At 45.9% G+C, this 16,142-nt stretch overlaps 4 non-coding genes across 4 annotated transcripts; 1 reads left to right on the top strand and 3 right to left on the bottom strand.

Moving 5' to 3' along the window:
• Positions 1–341: 341 nt before the first annotated feature.
• trnas-aga (transfer RNA serine (anticodon AGA)) lies at positions 342–423 on the bottom strand. The gene has a single exon. It is a non-coding gene; the product is annotated as a tRNA-Ser (tRNA).
• Positions 424–4,684: 4,261 nt separating this feature from the next.
• Positions 4,685–4,757, bottom strand: trnac-aca (transfer RNA cysteine (anticodon ACA)). The gene has a single exon. It is a non-coding gene; the product is annotated as a tRNA-Cys (tRNA).
• A 1,625-nt stretch (positions 4,758–6,382) lies between these two features.
• On the top strand, positions 6,383–6,464 carry trnas-gcu (transfer RNA serine (anticodon GCU)). The gene has a single exon. It is a non-coding gene; the product is annotated as a tRNA-Ser (tRNA).
• A 5,809-nt stretch (positions 6,465–12,273) lies between these two features.
• Positions 12,274–12,355, bottom strand: trnaf-aaa (transfer RNA phenylalanine (anticodon AAA)). Its single transcript has one exon. It is a non-coding gene; the product is annotated as a tRNA-Phe (tRNA).
• Between the last annotated feature and the right edge of the window lie 3,787 nt (positions 12,356–16,142).

The following is a 16,142-nucleotide window of genomic DNA, read 5'->3' as shown; positions in this document are numbered from 1 at the left end:
TTTTCAGTTGCGAGTTGCAAGGGGATGCCAGTGATGGAGCCGCTCGCTGCAAAAGCCACTGCATTGGCCGGGAATCAAACCCAAGCCTCCCGCGTGGCAGGCAAGAATTCTACCACTGAACCACCAATGCTCAGTATCTGGGCCTTCAAAAAAGACGCTTTTTTGGTGCTCTGTGCAAAAAGCGTCGACATGCTTCCAGCTGCAAAATACCATTCGCGGATGCTGAAGAATTTATTTTCAAGGCAGCAGGTACAAGCGATTGGGCGTTTTAAAACCACCAGGAACAGCAAAGAGGCGCGCTTCTTTGCTTGCGCCGGAACACACCGCCCGGAGGCGGACAACGTAGTCGGCAGGATTCGAACCTGCGCGGGGAGACTCCAATGGATTTCTAGTCCATCGCCTTAACCACTCGGCCACGACTACAGCAAGCCCTGCTGCTGCTGCGTTCTTGCTACAATCTTACCTAGATCGCGAGGCGCCGGCGGAAGCCTATTTCAAAGTCGTTCTCCGTTTCAAAAAAACATTTCCAAAATACAAGCCTTGCAGACAGACACGCCTCAGAGGACTTAAGGGTGGCTTCATGTCGGAATGATAAAGTCTCCCCGTCCGGACATGAAAATGCCACTTTGTTACACACAAAAAAAGAATCAACAACAGAGAAATGCCCACAAGCATTTGAAAAGCCGCACCATACGCACTTGAAATAGCTCTTACATTAGTGGTAGACGCAGGAATCGCCTTTTTATTTACGCTCTTACAAACGCGATGGAAAGCAAAACAAAGCAAAGCAGAGCAAAACAAAACGAACAAACGAAAACCCTCACGTCCCGCATTTGCATATAACGCCGTTACGTGCCCAAGCGGTATTGTACGTCATCCTAGCACTGCACGCCGGTGCGTATGGTATATGGGAACGAGCACTCGCCACGAATCGTCTCGAATCACTCCCTACAGCTGTAAGGTGCCTTGAAGCGTGCACCCCCAACATTCTTCTTTGCTCATCTGTGAAAGGTAAACTCTTGAGCAAACTCTGAACCAGCTCTAAGGAAACTAATCCGATTAGATGTTACTTTGACTCATCATTTAAGGGATCCTTGTTAATTGGAGATATCAATGATTTCGAATGAATTCTGTATGCGTTAAAAGACAGCTATACACAGAAAACATGCAGGACACTGCTCATGATGTTTCCCGAGCCGAAACACAGTGCGTTTTTCCAAGCCATCTGACCAAGCCCGCCCACCGAAAACTGCAGCAGATCGTGTAAAGGCGTTCAACTTTGTAACTACTGCACGCACAGGAAGCAGAATAAATTCCTCTTTTCAAACTGTCAAAGGTTTGCTTTGCGAACACTGCAGGACATCGCACAATCTCTTTTGAACGGGGACAAACGATTTCTTATGGGGCGCAGTAAGTACAGACGTTTATAAAGCTCCACTCATGCCGACGATGCAGCATGAAGAAGCGCAACCTAACGTTTGCATTCCTAGCACTGTTGCAACCTAGCACTGTTGCATTCCCCGCATCAGTAGCTAAGAGAATATAATTTACGACTCTTGTTAATGCAGTTTCAGAAACCAGACTGAAATTTCTCAAGTATATTATTTGAATCCATTTGATGTTGGGCAACAACTATTCTTTCAAGACTCTTAGATTGAAATGGGACCTTTGAGACAGGCCTGTAGTTGTTAAGAACTTGTGGATCCAAATTTGACTTCTTAAGGAGCGGTCTAAGAACCACTACCTTAAATTGATCATGTACGACGCCTGACGCAAGCGATGCATTCATCATACTAATTATAGGTCCTGCCAGTCCTTCGAGGGAATCTTTGACTAGCTGAGTGGGGATGGGATCTAGCAAACAGGTGGTTTACTTTGTCTTACGTCTGTGTTCATGAGTCCACCATAAGAAGAAATCTGAACAGGAGTGGTGATCATGCGAGGTCACCATGGAGGAAACCACTGCTCTCCCCCCAAAAAAAACCACCACTGCCCCTCTCAAGTTTGCTGAAGACCACATGGATGTTCCACAGCAACTCCTGGAACAATGTTCTGTGGACAGACGTGACAAAAGTTGAACTTGTTGGTAAATGTGCACAGCGTTATGTTTGGAGATAACAAAACACCGCATACCAACTCCAAAACCTCATCCCACCTGGGAAGCATGGCGGAGGCTGTACGGCTTGCAATCATCGAGGGACCGATGAATTCCAAGATGTATCAGGAAATTCTACAGCAGAATGTCAGGGTGTCTGCCTGTGATCTAAAACTCAAAAGACGCTGGGTCTTGCAACATGACAAAAACAAAGGAGTACATCAACAACAGAGTGGCTGAAACAGAAGAAATTCCGTATGTTGGGATGGCCAAGTAAGAGTCCTGACACACACGCTTTCACTCATATGAGCTACACGGCTACCAAGATGATCTCAGGTGCGCCGAGCTGGTACGGAACATATTGAACTGATCGACGGCGAATTGTCTCTCAGACAGGCTTTTCACCTCTAAGCTCCCTGACTGACAGTGATCAGCTAGGTAGGAAAACAGTCAGCTGCTTCTAAGCCTTAAACAGCTGCATCTCGGCGCTTCCACGGAGAGATGATTTGAAAGCCGAACATCGCCCATTGGGAACACCTTACTATCACTAGTTTAAGAGACTCTTAAGGTCTTGCAGAGGTGCCTGTCTAATAGCATGCGCTTTGCAAGCTATAGGTGTTTAGGCTGAGGCAGAATGCCTGTTAACAAAATGTTTTTCTAAAGGGGCCTCGCACTCTTTTCCAAGCAATGGTCACCATCCCCACCGAGTGTCACAATGTAGTCATGTCCTAGGACATCACCTGTTAGTCTCCATTTGTCTGCAACCAACACTTTAGTTTACGGGGTCACAACCGCACCCCGGAGACCAGAGGAGCCGTTGGCATTCTGGCGGCGCAGATTGGGCTGAAGGTGGGGCGCTTGAATCTCGCTGTTGGAGGCCGTCTGAAACTGACCCAAGCCTTTCCCTTGAATTAAATGTAAATAAGAAATGAACCCCAGATGCACATGGAATCAATCACGTGTTTCCTTTGAGCCGTTTCAGAGACTGCTCCAGAGTTTACCTTGCACAGATGCGCAAAGATTAATGATGGGGGTGCACGCTTCCAGGCGTCTTACAACTGTAGGGACTGATTAGAGACAATTCGTAGCTTGTGCTCATTTCCCTCTATTCCCCGTGTTGCAGTGGTAGGATGACTTAAATTCCTGCTTCGACACGTAACGGGATTATAATCAAGTGCAGGAGCTGAGGGCTTTAGTTTTGTTTCGTTTTCCATGGCGTTCGTAAGCGCGCAAATCAAAGGCAATTCCTGCGTCTAACACGAATGTAAATGCTTTTGAAAGTGCAGTGTGGTGCAGCTTGTAAAATCCTTGTCCACATTTTTGGTTTGTTGATGTTTTTTCTGTCTGCCAAAGTTGCATTTTGACATCCGGACTGGGGGACTTTATCATTTGAACGTGAAGCCAGCCTTAAACCCTCTGAGGCGTGTCTGTCTGCCGGCACGAATCTTGTGAAAGGTATTTTTTTTAACGGAGAGCAACTTTAAAAAGGTTTCCGCAGCCACCTCGCAGTCCGTGTTTGATTATAGGAGGAATGCGGCGGCGGGGAGCTCGCATTTGTCGTGCTCGAGTGGTTAAGGCGATGGGTTCGAAATGCGTTGGGGCTTCCCCGCGCAGGTTCGAAACCTGCCGACTCCGGCGTCTGCCGCACGTCGCCTTGTGCCTGCGCGGCAGAGGCGAAGTGCCGCTTCTCCTTTCCTGGTACTATAAAAACGCTAAATCGCTTGGCCCCGCTGCCATGGAAAGCAGTTCTTCAGATAACCACACATTTTGCGTTCGCACCTCTGGTGCTCTACTTATGCCTTTGAAAACCTAATGAATAAAGCTGTAAGAACCGACACGATGTGTAGGTGCTCTTAAAGCACGCAGTAAAGAACTGTTAACAGCAAGGGTTTCAGTGGGTTAACTGAGGAGAAGGCGTGATCGCTAATTGTTGACTTTTTATTTGGTGTTAGAAACACTCTTACTGTGCATGACGTGCAACAAATGTAGCCACAGAAATTGCATCACGCTTTCATGTATGCTATTGCAGACACCAACGTTGCCTAGATAGAAAACCGAAATAGCCGTGGGTTTGCTTGCTGGTCTGAAGGATCTCTCTTCGAATCTCTATCATTTGTCAATGGAAGTAAAAGGCGCTGCAATCTGATACGTTCAGAATCAAACCCGCAGCTGTTGTTCGACATTATTTCTTGACTAATTACAACTGAGTGTCGCATGAGCAGTTACATAAACTTGTCTGGTATATTTGAACACCAATGCCGTTCTTCAATTAAAACTAACAGTACATTGTCAGGGACATTCAGTTCTATACAAACAAGAGACAGACAAGTGAATATTTCTACCGTTCATATGGACTACGTGTTGACTTACTGATCGGAATAATTGAAAGGTTCCGGCTCATAGCCGATGCAGTGCGTGCTAATTAGAACAGCAACGCTGAGCTCTCAGCACCGTACTGAGCCCAGGTGTTTTTCTAAAGCTGTCAGGTGCAGTTCATTTACATGAAGGAAATCTCTTACTGGGTACGATTACAATGCAGTAAGTAGCACAGACTACATAGGGAGTAGCCCGATGCGTTTAAAAACAACCCGAGCCAGGCAGGAGTCGAACCTGCAATCTCCTGATCTGTAGTCAGACGCGTTATCCATTGCGCCACTGGCCCTGGTGTGACACTACAGGACTGTAACCCAGTGAGATCAGCACTGCAACTAGTAAAATATTACCCCCGGTCCATTCTTTTCCAAAAGTGAGAAACACCTGTTTTCTACATTTTGTCTGTTTTAAAACCATATCTCTTTAAACCAAACCAAGAGTTTGTCTTTTGCACTGATATTCTGATTCATTTCGATTTCAAAGAAAAAAAAAAACATTATCTTCCAAAGCATCATAAAATTGTCCATTCTTCCAGACTCTACTTCTCTCTTGTAGTAGTACAGCAGACCTTTCCAGGTGAGCAGATCACAGAGTCCGAAATATGCTTCCTCCATCAAGCAAAGTACCTGAACATGACTCTGTCTTCATAAAAGCGCCCCTGTAATAAAGAAATTAAATCCGAAATCAAGAGGGCAGTTGCCTACTGAAGTTCAAGAAGTCATCAATTTTAACCTAGCAACACATTAAAGGCTGCATCTATACAAGTACGATTCTAGAAATGCTCACCAGATTACGTTTTAAGAAGGAACTGTGCCTCAGGTTCCGCCGAGATCTTAACTTGGATGGCAGGATTCAGAGTCCGGAGTGCGGACTGATGGCGCACGGAGGGTCCACATACTGTGGATCCCTCAGTTTTCTTCCGCGTGTTTAAACCGCCAGCGTGTGACTCCCCTGTCCCCGTGACCTCATTGCTCTGCTCTCGCCTCTGTGCAGCTGAGCCCGACTCATGGTAAAGTGGAAAACAATATGCCCTCAACGTGGGATTTACTCTGGATCGAGGATAGATGTCACCTTTTTATCGTTGAACAGGATATATGTGATGTGGCGACTAGGTTCAATTTTGTATCCTCTTTAAAAGATTAAGGACTGGGGTGAGCATGATTTACCACCCTTTAAGCTAAGAACCCGACGTGCGGACCGTTTAAGCTGCATAGACTCGGTCGTTTAACTCTTCTCCATTAGAAGGGTTAAGGTTAAAGAAAAAAACATTGCTGACTTCTTTTTTTTTTTGCCAGCCGCGAGTGCTGATTAGCAAGGTTTGTATTTCATGTTTTGCAAGTTGCATCCATTTTAAGAAAAACAAGTCGTTCAAGACAGGAAATGAATGCTTGCATTTAATTAAGGCTAGACGTAGGCAGTTGTCCATAATGACCAGTTCTGTTCGAGAAGACAGAACAAAAAAGGCACCGCTGGGATTCGGATGCAGGGTCTCCTGTTTACTAGGCAGGCGCCTTAAGCAACTAAGCCACGGCGCCCCAGGAGAGCTGTCCTTTTGCAGCCATTTGGACACACCACTCAGACACATCTGCATTTGGTGTGTGCTCCGCCTGCTCGCCGAGCAAGTTGCCACCTTTACATACAATAGCAACATCAACACCAAGAGAAAGGGTGACAAATGGCTTTTATCTGGAACTTTTCATGTCCAAGGAGCGCAATGTGCTTTCTGTGTACAACAGGGCCACTGAACTCCACACTGGCCACTGAACCACAGCAGTGGCTTGCTGGCTTGACATCTCCCAAGGAAAATGTTGAAATCGCACATGGAACAGGAAAATGACCCTCGAGTACGAGGGAAAAAAAAGAAAAAGATCATCTGGAGCGCGCCAACCCATGTCCGGACAGCCAAGATCCCTCGACGAGGTGGCCGAGTGGTTAAGGCGATGGACTGCTAATCCGTTGTGCTCTGCACGCATGGGTTCGAATCCCATCCTCGTCGCACTCCATGTCTGACACGTGTGCCCGTTTGGCGTTGGCCCTCCTGTCGTTTGCTCCGGTTCTAGAGCCGTGCATTTTCTAGCAGTGGCTGAACATGGTATAGTAGGCTAACGTCGGTATCGAGCAGTAACAGTAACGGTATTTACGTGCCGCTGCTGCCAATTGCTCTGGCTTGAGACCGCGTTTTCACTTACTTGCAACGCAAACGGAGAAAGCGATTTTTGACAGTCTCTCGAGAGACTGCGCTAGGTGATTAGGGATAGACTGTCAGTTCCCCCTGGGATGGTGGCCTCTCAAATAGTTTGTGATTCCTCTAGACGTTTATACAGTAGAAGCCTGCTTCATGGCTTAAATCCAAGCTAAGGAAACGAGTTAGATGTCTGATGCAGAACTGCGAATTCAATGAAGGGGAACACTACAGTACATTGCACTGTATGTGTGAGGAAAGCTGCCCCCTTCAGTCCCTTGTCGACCGAACAGAGGACTGTAAAGGATACCGCCAAGAAACTTAAGGATGCTGGTTGGAATCCAGCTCCAAAGAAGCCCCTTTGGGTGTTATGTCATCAAAAAGTAAGAACAGCGAATCTCCCTTTGATCAAAAGTGCAACAGAGCTGTTTTCCGTGGAGCAGGTTTCAGACCCGTAGACCTGTTTTATTTGTAGGGCAGGGCGCATTCCCAAACGCGAATCTCAAAGTGCTTTGGGCGGTGTAGCGGTGAGGCTTATTAATAAGAAAGAATTAAGTGTTTCTGAGCTTTCACAAATTAGGCCTCATCTCTCTGTTCATCTCTGTGGTGCAGCCACAGAGAAACTATTCATGCAGGCTGATTTAAGGTTTCCCTTGATAAGGGACAGCTACCAAAGGGGGATGCACTTAGCTAAGCCTGGCTATCATGATCAATGGTCATCCATTGGCGCCTATCTGTCTAGGGAGTGCCAGATGGACATCTGGACTGCATTCCTAAGTGTCAGGAGTAAGTGACTCATATCTCACCTTGATCAACCAATCAGGGACTGGTAGGGCCGAGTAACCCACGTGGGACTCTGATGCCCATGGAACTTTCAGCCAATCAACGAGCTGAAGTTCCTCCAGGTAAAAACAGGCAACACAGAGTGCCTGAGAGATTCAGTGGGAATTCAGTAGAGATTTCTGTGGAGTTTTCTAAAGGGAATTCAAAGGAGAATTCCAGGGCAGGACAGCCCAGGAGCAGAAGGCTCCCAAGGGCAGGACATTCTCACAGCGCGCCTCCTGACCATCCTGAGACTCAGCCCGGACAACCACGGAACGGCCAGTGTGTCCGAGTGCCAGAACTTTCCTTTGTTCTAAGAGTCTAGAGCGGAGGTTGCCAGAGAGTAACCAGAGGATCCACCCGAGGTTAGCACCAGCAGCAGGCCTCGTGAACAGGTCGGAACTGTGGACAGTTGAATCACTATTCAGAACTAGCTCTTCATCAGGAACGAACCGGTCTTCTTCTTGACTTGCTGGGACCCACAGTCATCTTTTCTCCTGTGCACAAACTTTGCTAGTTAAAGCCAACACTAACTAGCCGGTCAGTGAGCATCAGCAGGGCACCGTCGCAACCCGCACAGCACAGCCTGGCACCTAGACAGAGAGCGTGGATTGGACAGCAACAAGCCTGCAACTGTTTCTTTGTGCCCGCAGGAGATCTGAATCCCCAGAGATTGGATGAGTATTCAACTTCACTGCATTACTGCTCGAGAATTCAATTGTTATCCCAACCTGTTGATATCAATTTAATTCCTAAGAGTTATGTACTTGTTTTCAGTATCTAATGTAGAAGTTATAACCAGGTTCATTTATGAAATGGTCTAAATGAATGATATACTGAACGTATGTCCTCTTGATATGTGTAACACTTTGTAACTGACTGAATATATACCTTTTGTATTCTGATAACCCTCTCGATAAGATCTGTTCGTTTTACATGCATATTCTATGTATTGTAACGCCCTCGCCTGGTGGTGAGGAGGAAGCGCCCCTAGGCGCTCGTAGTACCGCTGGGCATGCTGGGAGTGGTAGCCGGAGTGTGGCCTACGCGAGAGAAGCTCGCCCCAAACCCAAAGTCCGTCAAGGCTCTCTGCGCCCTGTGGGAGGCCTTGGAGGTAAAGGACGGGGTGCTGCGCCAGGGGTGGCGGGTACCCTCCAGTGGCGAGGTACGGTGGCGGATGATGGTGCCTTGGTCGCTCCGCGGGGCGGTGCTCCGAGCAGTGCATGGCCAGCCGGGCGTGGGGCACTTTGGCGGTAAAAAAACCCTGCAGCGCCTCCGAGGCCATTTTTATTGGGGTCTTTGCCACCGGGACGTGGAGCGGTACTGCCGAACGTGTGCAGTGTGCGTGGCGCAGAAGGGTCCCCCCGAGCGCTCTCGGGCCCCCCTCCAACAACACCAGGTGGGGGCTCCTATGGAGCGGGTGGGGGTGGACGTTTTGGGCCCGTTTCCGCGCACCGAGGCCGGGAACCTCTACGTCTTGGTGGCCATGGATTATTTTATGAAGTGGCCGGAGGCCTACGCCCTCCCGGACCAGAGTGCCCCCACGGTGGCCGATGCACTGCTGGAGGGGATGTTTGCCAGGCTGGGGGTGCCGGAGGAGTTACATAGTGACCAGGGGCGTAACTTCAAGTCCCAGGTCTTCGCCAGAGTGTGCCAGCGCCTGGGGATCACTAAGACGCGGACCACACCGCTGCATCCCCAGAGCAACGGGTTGGTGGAGCGGTTTAATCGTATGCTCACCACCCAGCTGGCCACCCTGGTGTCCCGGCACCAACGGGACTGGGACCGCCACCTCCCCCTTGCGCTCTGGGCGTATAGGACCGCGGTCCAGGAATCCACCAGGTGCACCCCGGCCTCACTCATGCTGGGCCGGGAAATGTGAACCCCGGTGGACCTGGTCTTCGGCCCGCCGCCCGGAGACTGGTCGGCACCGCTGGCTGGTCCGGCAGAAGCGGCACTACGACCTGCGCTGCAGGGGGCCTGCCTTCCAGCCCGGGGACTCGGTTTGGGTGTACAACCCGCGCCGCCGCAAATGCCTCAGCCCTAAGCTGGCGCCGTCGTGGGAGGGGCCCGCTGAGGTACTCTGGGTGGTGGGCGAGGTCTGCTACTGTGTCAGGTTGCGAACACGGGGGAGAGTGGTGGTCCTGCACCGAGACCGCCTGGCCCCCTACCGGGCTCGGGAGGAGGAGCCGTGTGGGGAGGCTCTAGAGGACCAGCCGGGGCTGGAGCCGGCCGATAGTGGGGCGTCCGTGGGTCGCCAGCCGTCACCGTGGCGCAGCGGCTGCTCACGCAGGGTTCCACAGCAGTTAGCCGAGTACGAGTACAGTCTGAGGGGGGTGTTCGACGTCGGCGAGACGCCAGACGCTTCAGGTTTTTAAGGAGTTAGAGTGCAGGGGGTCTAAACCTGCGATCCAGTGTGTTGAAGTATTTCACAACACTACCCCTAGCACATCTGGAAATAAATCCTCATAATGATTATTGCCCTGGGCATGTACCAAAAAATCACTGAGCATATATATATATATCACTGTGTTGAAGCTAGAGACACAGAATAAGTGCAAACACATCCTAAATACAGTGTTCCTGCACCTTTGACCTCATCCAGAATGTATCGTTTTTTGAAAGGGATTGCTGTCAGAATGCACAACTGAATCCCAAACAGAATCTCTAGTCAAATATGATCATTTGTGAAACAGGCAAATGAGTCTCTCAGGTGCCCATTGCTCATTTTCAGACACAATTATGCAATACTTTCACCATGCGTTGAGCAATAGGGATTAAAGATACCAGAGGTAAGGTTTAAAAGTGATTCTGAGGTGCAACACATCAGCGATACAGCTAGGCATCTGAAATGCGGGGTTTGAGAGCCCTTCAGGGAACACTGTACCCTAAAGGTACCAAAAGTCCACTAGTATAAGCATTAAGTCACTGTCACCCCTGTTACAATGTGATTGCTACATATCTTCATTTCTTTGGTTTTTAAGGAGTAAGAGTGCAGGGGGTCTAAATCTGCGATCCAGTGTGTTGAAGTATTTCACAACACTACCTGTAGCCCGACTGGAAATAAATCCTCATTCTGATTATTGACTTGGGCATGTACCAATAAATCACTGAGCATATATATATATATCACTGTGTTGAAGCTAGAGACCTTTATGTAATATTATGATGCTAAAATGTCATTTTCACATATATTAATGTAATAAATGATTGCTTATGCTTTATAAACAAATCTAATTAAAATAAAAGCTTACGTTTTGTATTTATCTTGTACCATAGAACATGATTTGCTTTGTATTTCAAGCCCACAAAGTGTCCAACTGACGCACTACATGATATAAGGAAGATTATCACATGCATATCGGTATTATCTTTCTTATGAAAATGCATTCCTTTCATTACCTTTTACTTTTTAAAATGAACTCAAATTGTGTATAATGTAATAATTTAAGTAGAATAGATTCTAATAATATAATGATCCAGTGTGTTGCACTACTTCACTGCTTCACTGCTCTATGCCGTCTGGAAATAAATCCTCAGACTGCTTACTGCCCTGGGCATGTACCAATAAATTACAGGAGCACATCTATATATCACTGCGATGAAGCAGGAGACACACAATCACTGCAAACACATCCTAAATACAGTGTTCCAGCACCTTTGACCTCATCCAGTACGTATCATTTCTTGAAAGGGATTGCTGTCCGAATGCACATCTGAATCCCAAACAGAATCTCTAGTAAAATACGATCATTTGTGAAACAGGTAAATGACGGTCTCAGGGGCCCATTCCTCATTCTCAAGACATATCTATGCAGTATGTACACCATGCATTGAGCAATAGGGATTAAAGACACCACAGGTAAGGTTAGATGTCATTCTGACTATATTCTAAAATATTGGACTCATATTCTTATGATGGCAGTCACTTATGATAGTGACAGAGACGCTGTGTTGTAAAAGGGCGCTGTCTTTTGGATGAGATGTAAAACAGAGGTCACAGCGAGCTGAAAAACACGTTTTGAAAAGTGTTCTTTTCCTGCCCCAGAATTTAAATGGGGGTGACCAAAGTTGCCCAAACGTGTTTATTTCTGCTGAAAAACCTGTTTTGACAACTTCTGCACAGTGGGGTTAAGGGCTGACTCAGTGGGCTCTAATGAGCCAGGCAGTTACATTGGGATTCCAAGGTTTGAAAAAACACGTTTATTTCGAGCTGAAAAACAAGTTTTGAAAAGTGTGCTTTTCCTGCCCCAGAAGTTAAATGGGGGTGACCAAAGTTGCCCAAACATGTTTATTTCTCTGTCACTATGCTGGGGAATTGGGACCCGCACAGACCTCAGGGTGAATGCCCCCCCGCCGGCACCATTAACACCGCTTCCAGCTGGAAGCTTTGTTTTTCCCTGTAGCTCACCCTCATCCGGGTACTGACCTGGCTCACACCTGCTTAGCTTCAGTGGGTTTTCAGTTGCGAGTTGCAAGGGGATGCAAGTGATGGAGCCGCTCCCTGCAAAAGCTACTGCATTGGCCAGGAATCGAACCCGAGCCTCCCACGTGGCAGGCGAGAATTCTATCACTGAGCCACCAATGCTTGGTGCCTGGGCTTTCAAAAAAGACGCTTTTTTGGTGCTCTGTGCAAAACGCGTCAACATCTGCTTCCAGCTGCAAAATGCCATTCGCGGACACTGAAGAACTTATTTCCAAGGCAGCGGGTACAAGCGATTGGGTGTATTAAAACCACCAGGAACAGCAAAGAGGCGCGCTTCTTTGATTGCGCCAGAACACACCGACTGGAGGCGGACAACATAGTCGGCAGGATTTGAACCTGCGTGGGGGGACCCCAATGGATTTTTAGTCCATCGCCTTAACCACTCGGCCACGACTACAGCAAGCCCTGCTGCCGCTGCGTTCTTGCTACAATCTTACCTGGATCGCGAGGCGCCGGCGGAAGCCTATTTCAAAGTCGTTCTCCGTTTCAAAAAAACATTTCCAAAATACAAGCCTTGCAGACAGACACACCTCAGAGGACTTAAGGGTGGCTTCATGTCGGAATGATAAAGTCTCCCCGTCCGGACAAGAAAATGCCACTTTGTTACACACAAAAAAAGACTTTCAGAGGCTTCCCGGATGTTTCCACCAGATTAAAATATTCACCGATGCAATGTCCATTCTGGAAGTCTGGTTGAAGCGGTTGAAGCGGTTTAGTCGGGATTTGTTCACCATCTCTGTTGCGCGTGAGTTTTATTTTCAGGTCTACGCCATTCAGTAGTCCCAGTGGGCAAAAGACGTATAATATACGTCTATTAAACGCATACCTTAGACGTCTAAAAGTGGTCTACAATTCGTCTAGAATGAAATTCTAATATACGTCTAAAGTTATACGTCAATTATACGTCTATGTTTAGACGTTCATTATACATAAATGGTTGGAGTTCTATTATACGGATAAATTTAGAGGACTATTATACATATATGGTTGGAGTTCCGGATAACTTTAGAGGTCTATTATACGGATAACTTTAGAGGACTATTATACGTATATGGTTAGAGGTCTATTATACGTATACCTTTAGAGGTCTATTATACGTATAACTTTAGAGGTCTATTATACGTATATGGTTAGAGGTCTATTATACGGATAACATTAGAGGTCTATTATACGTATATGGGTAGAGGTCTATTATACATCAAAGATAGATTTTATAGGCGTAGAAACAAGTAAACCAAGCCAATGATTAGGTTTAGAAATGTATTCTGAAAATACACATTCACACCTGAAACATATGTATTTCAAATTATACATTGTATACAATCAATCAACAATCAACATATGGGCAATAATCATAAAAAACACAACTAGTCTTAAACTTCAGCTACAAATTCTGGTAACATGGCAATATACAGTATAGTAATGACAAACACAAAACTAATTACTTTAACACACTAACTCAAAACCACATTTTGATTCAAATATACATTTTAAAATGTACAACTTCTATATTTCCAAGAAAAAAAAATATTACAATGGAAGTTAAGACGATTTTTGTCCACTATTTGCAAACCCTGTCTAATTGTCCTAACAGTTAGAACCAAAAACCTATTATTTTCAGTGTCCAGATCTCCTGGCCCCCTGCCTTGCATATGCATTCTTCAAGTAACACATTGCGTGCTCCTTTATTTCTTTTTCTGTTGATGTAGGGTGGGACTTCAGCACCGCAGCTAGGAGAAAATTGTATAATATTACTTCCCAAATAAATGATGATTAATATCTTCTTTAGTATAATCTAAAAAATGAACGGTTTACTAAGCTCAAAGCTGAAATAAATGTATAAAATTTGGCTTGCATCATAGCAGTTGAGCAATAAAGTCTGTCCTAATTAAAGAGTACCCAAAGTTTGAAAGTACAACATAGAATAAGAATAAGAGAAACGGCAAAATGATTTTGTGTCAACTTCCCCATTCACACTATTTTATGTGCCATTTTTTGCTTATTCACGTACTATTTTAATCAAAATAATATTAAGAAAGATCTGTATGTATTCAGATAGTATTATTATTGTTCATACTTACTCGTCAAAAGAGGATTGCTGAGATATTTGCAGATATACTGCTACGTTTGAAAAACGTGTCCAAAATGGTGACCAACGAATACTAGCAATGCATTGTGGTATATAACCGGAAAATATGCTGGGTTCGATATTTTCTCAACGTATGCGTTTATTAATGTTGTCGATATTATGGTTGAAATTTAACATTGATAATACATCGCGGCTATGTGCCCCCTGCTATGAGCTGATGTGCAATTTTAACGCATGCAGTTAGTAAGGATCAGTCACTGTTGTATGGTATTATATATAATGACATTATGGAATAGGATGGGGACAGGCCTGGCATCACGGGGGGAGGGAGGAGTGTTGCCCCTTCAGTTTTGGGCAAAAAGATTTACCTAACTTAATTTGCGCCCTAAAAAAATAGTTGTACTTTGTCAATGGTCAGACAACACTAAATGACACAAACAGTCACTCAGTCTGTTTGATGGGCAGGAGGGCTATCCGTCCAGGAACTGCACATATCAGTGTCGTTATTGAGTGTCAACATTACGATCCTGTTTGCTCAGGTGGACCGATTCCTTGCAGTAGTTTATCATTATACTTAAAATCGTTATATAACTAGGACTAGTTATAGCAGTCTGTGCTTTCTGTTGGTTTTACAACATTTTTTTCTTAACGATTCAGAACGTCCATGTAGCTGCAAAAATGAACGCTTATGGTACTTTTCGCTCCAGGCAATACAAACTGTGAGAGTGACGAAAAATGTGAAACTGAACTTCATCGCAAATACCAGATTGCTAGTCGTTATCTTCTATCATGAAGCACTAGTCAATGGCATAGCTGCGAGATTTCATTTGGGTAGCTGCACCGTACAGCTCCGTTTCAACCGAAATATCATCCCCCCCTCAGAATTTCAGACGCCCCCCTACAGATTTTTCCCCGGGCACCGCGCACTGATGGGGGATGGGGTGTCCAGGAAATGGTATCAACTTTTGTCAAGAAAATAAAAATAGAAACTCTATAGGCACTCAAACATTTTACTGTTTTTTTTTCAGGCAGGTGGCAAGACCCCCTCAGCAAAACCCTTGTATGCCAAGCTGTGGGCATTGATTCGTCGAATATACGTATATTTACTGCGAAAATATGGCTATACGTATATATACGTCGCCTCGACGTATAATCAACGTCGAATTGCAACCGTAAAATCGACAACATGAATATACGCATATATAACGTCGAAAACACGTCTAACACAGTGCCTGAGGCTTTTTACTGTATGTATCGTGTGTGCCGCAACTAGGAGTATACGGCACTCTGCACAGTGTACGAAGTAAATTATTTTCGCAGCAATTAATTTACACGTGTATAATAAATATAGTAAATATAATAAATTAATTACTGCGAAAATAATTTACCGTATTTTCGCCGTAAATATACGTATATTCGACGAATCAATGCCCACTTGGGTAGTTTGTCCTGAAAAAACAGGTCTGCATGAATGTGACCCAGGAGCTCCAGTTTTCGACTTTGCGTTGTGTATGGTGCTCTTTTTTGGAACCCCTGATTGGGACCATCCAAAATTGTGGACTCGTGTTGACTGGCTGTGTCTTTGTAAAAGAGCCCTGTTGAATACTGCGTCTTCAGCGTCTCGTCACTGTAGTTCAGGACAGACTCTATAAAGGCTCTGTAAGGATAGCAGTTGTTGCTCTGGCTGATCAATCGGTCTCCTACGGTGATGTCAACCTGGCTGAAGATGGCTGTGATGGGGTACTTCACCAGACTCACACGGGCTGCCGCATCAATGTCCTGACCGTCTGCTTCTGTTATTTTACAGGTCAAATAGAGCAGGGTGTTGTTTAAATCTAAATAATCTTCTCCGTTGCCGGCGACGTAGAACTCCAGAGGTGCATTTTCTGTTAGGGCTGTGAGGGGTGGAACATCTATGTAAAAGCTTTTCTCGATGCTTGTTTGGGTAGGCGCTAATTGAAATATGTCCAGCTCCGACTTGGCGCATTCTGCAGACCCGCCGTGAACAAAAGCCATATTTAAAATATGTCTCGTTTCATGTCTTGTTGATTGTGGTGTGTCACGCCCTTCTTGGTCGACCTGGAGCTTTTATGAG

Source organism: Lepisosteus platostomus, chromosome 22 (assembly GCF_059453375.1).
Source record: "Lepisosteus platostomus isolate fLepPlt1 chromosome 22, fLepPlt1.hap1, whole genome shotgun sequence".
NCBI lineage: Eukaryota > Metazoa > Chordata > Actinopteri > Semionotiformes > Lepisosteidae > Lepisosteus > Lepisosteus platostomus.
This window is presented reverse-complemented; position numbering and strand designations above follow the sequence as displayed.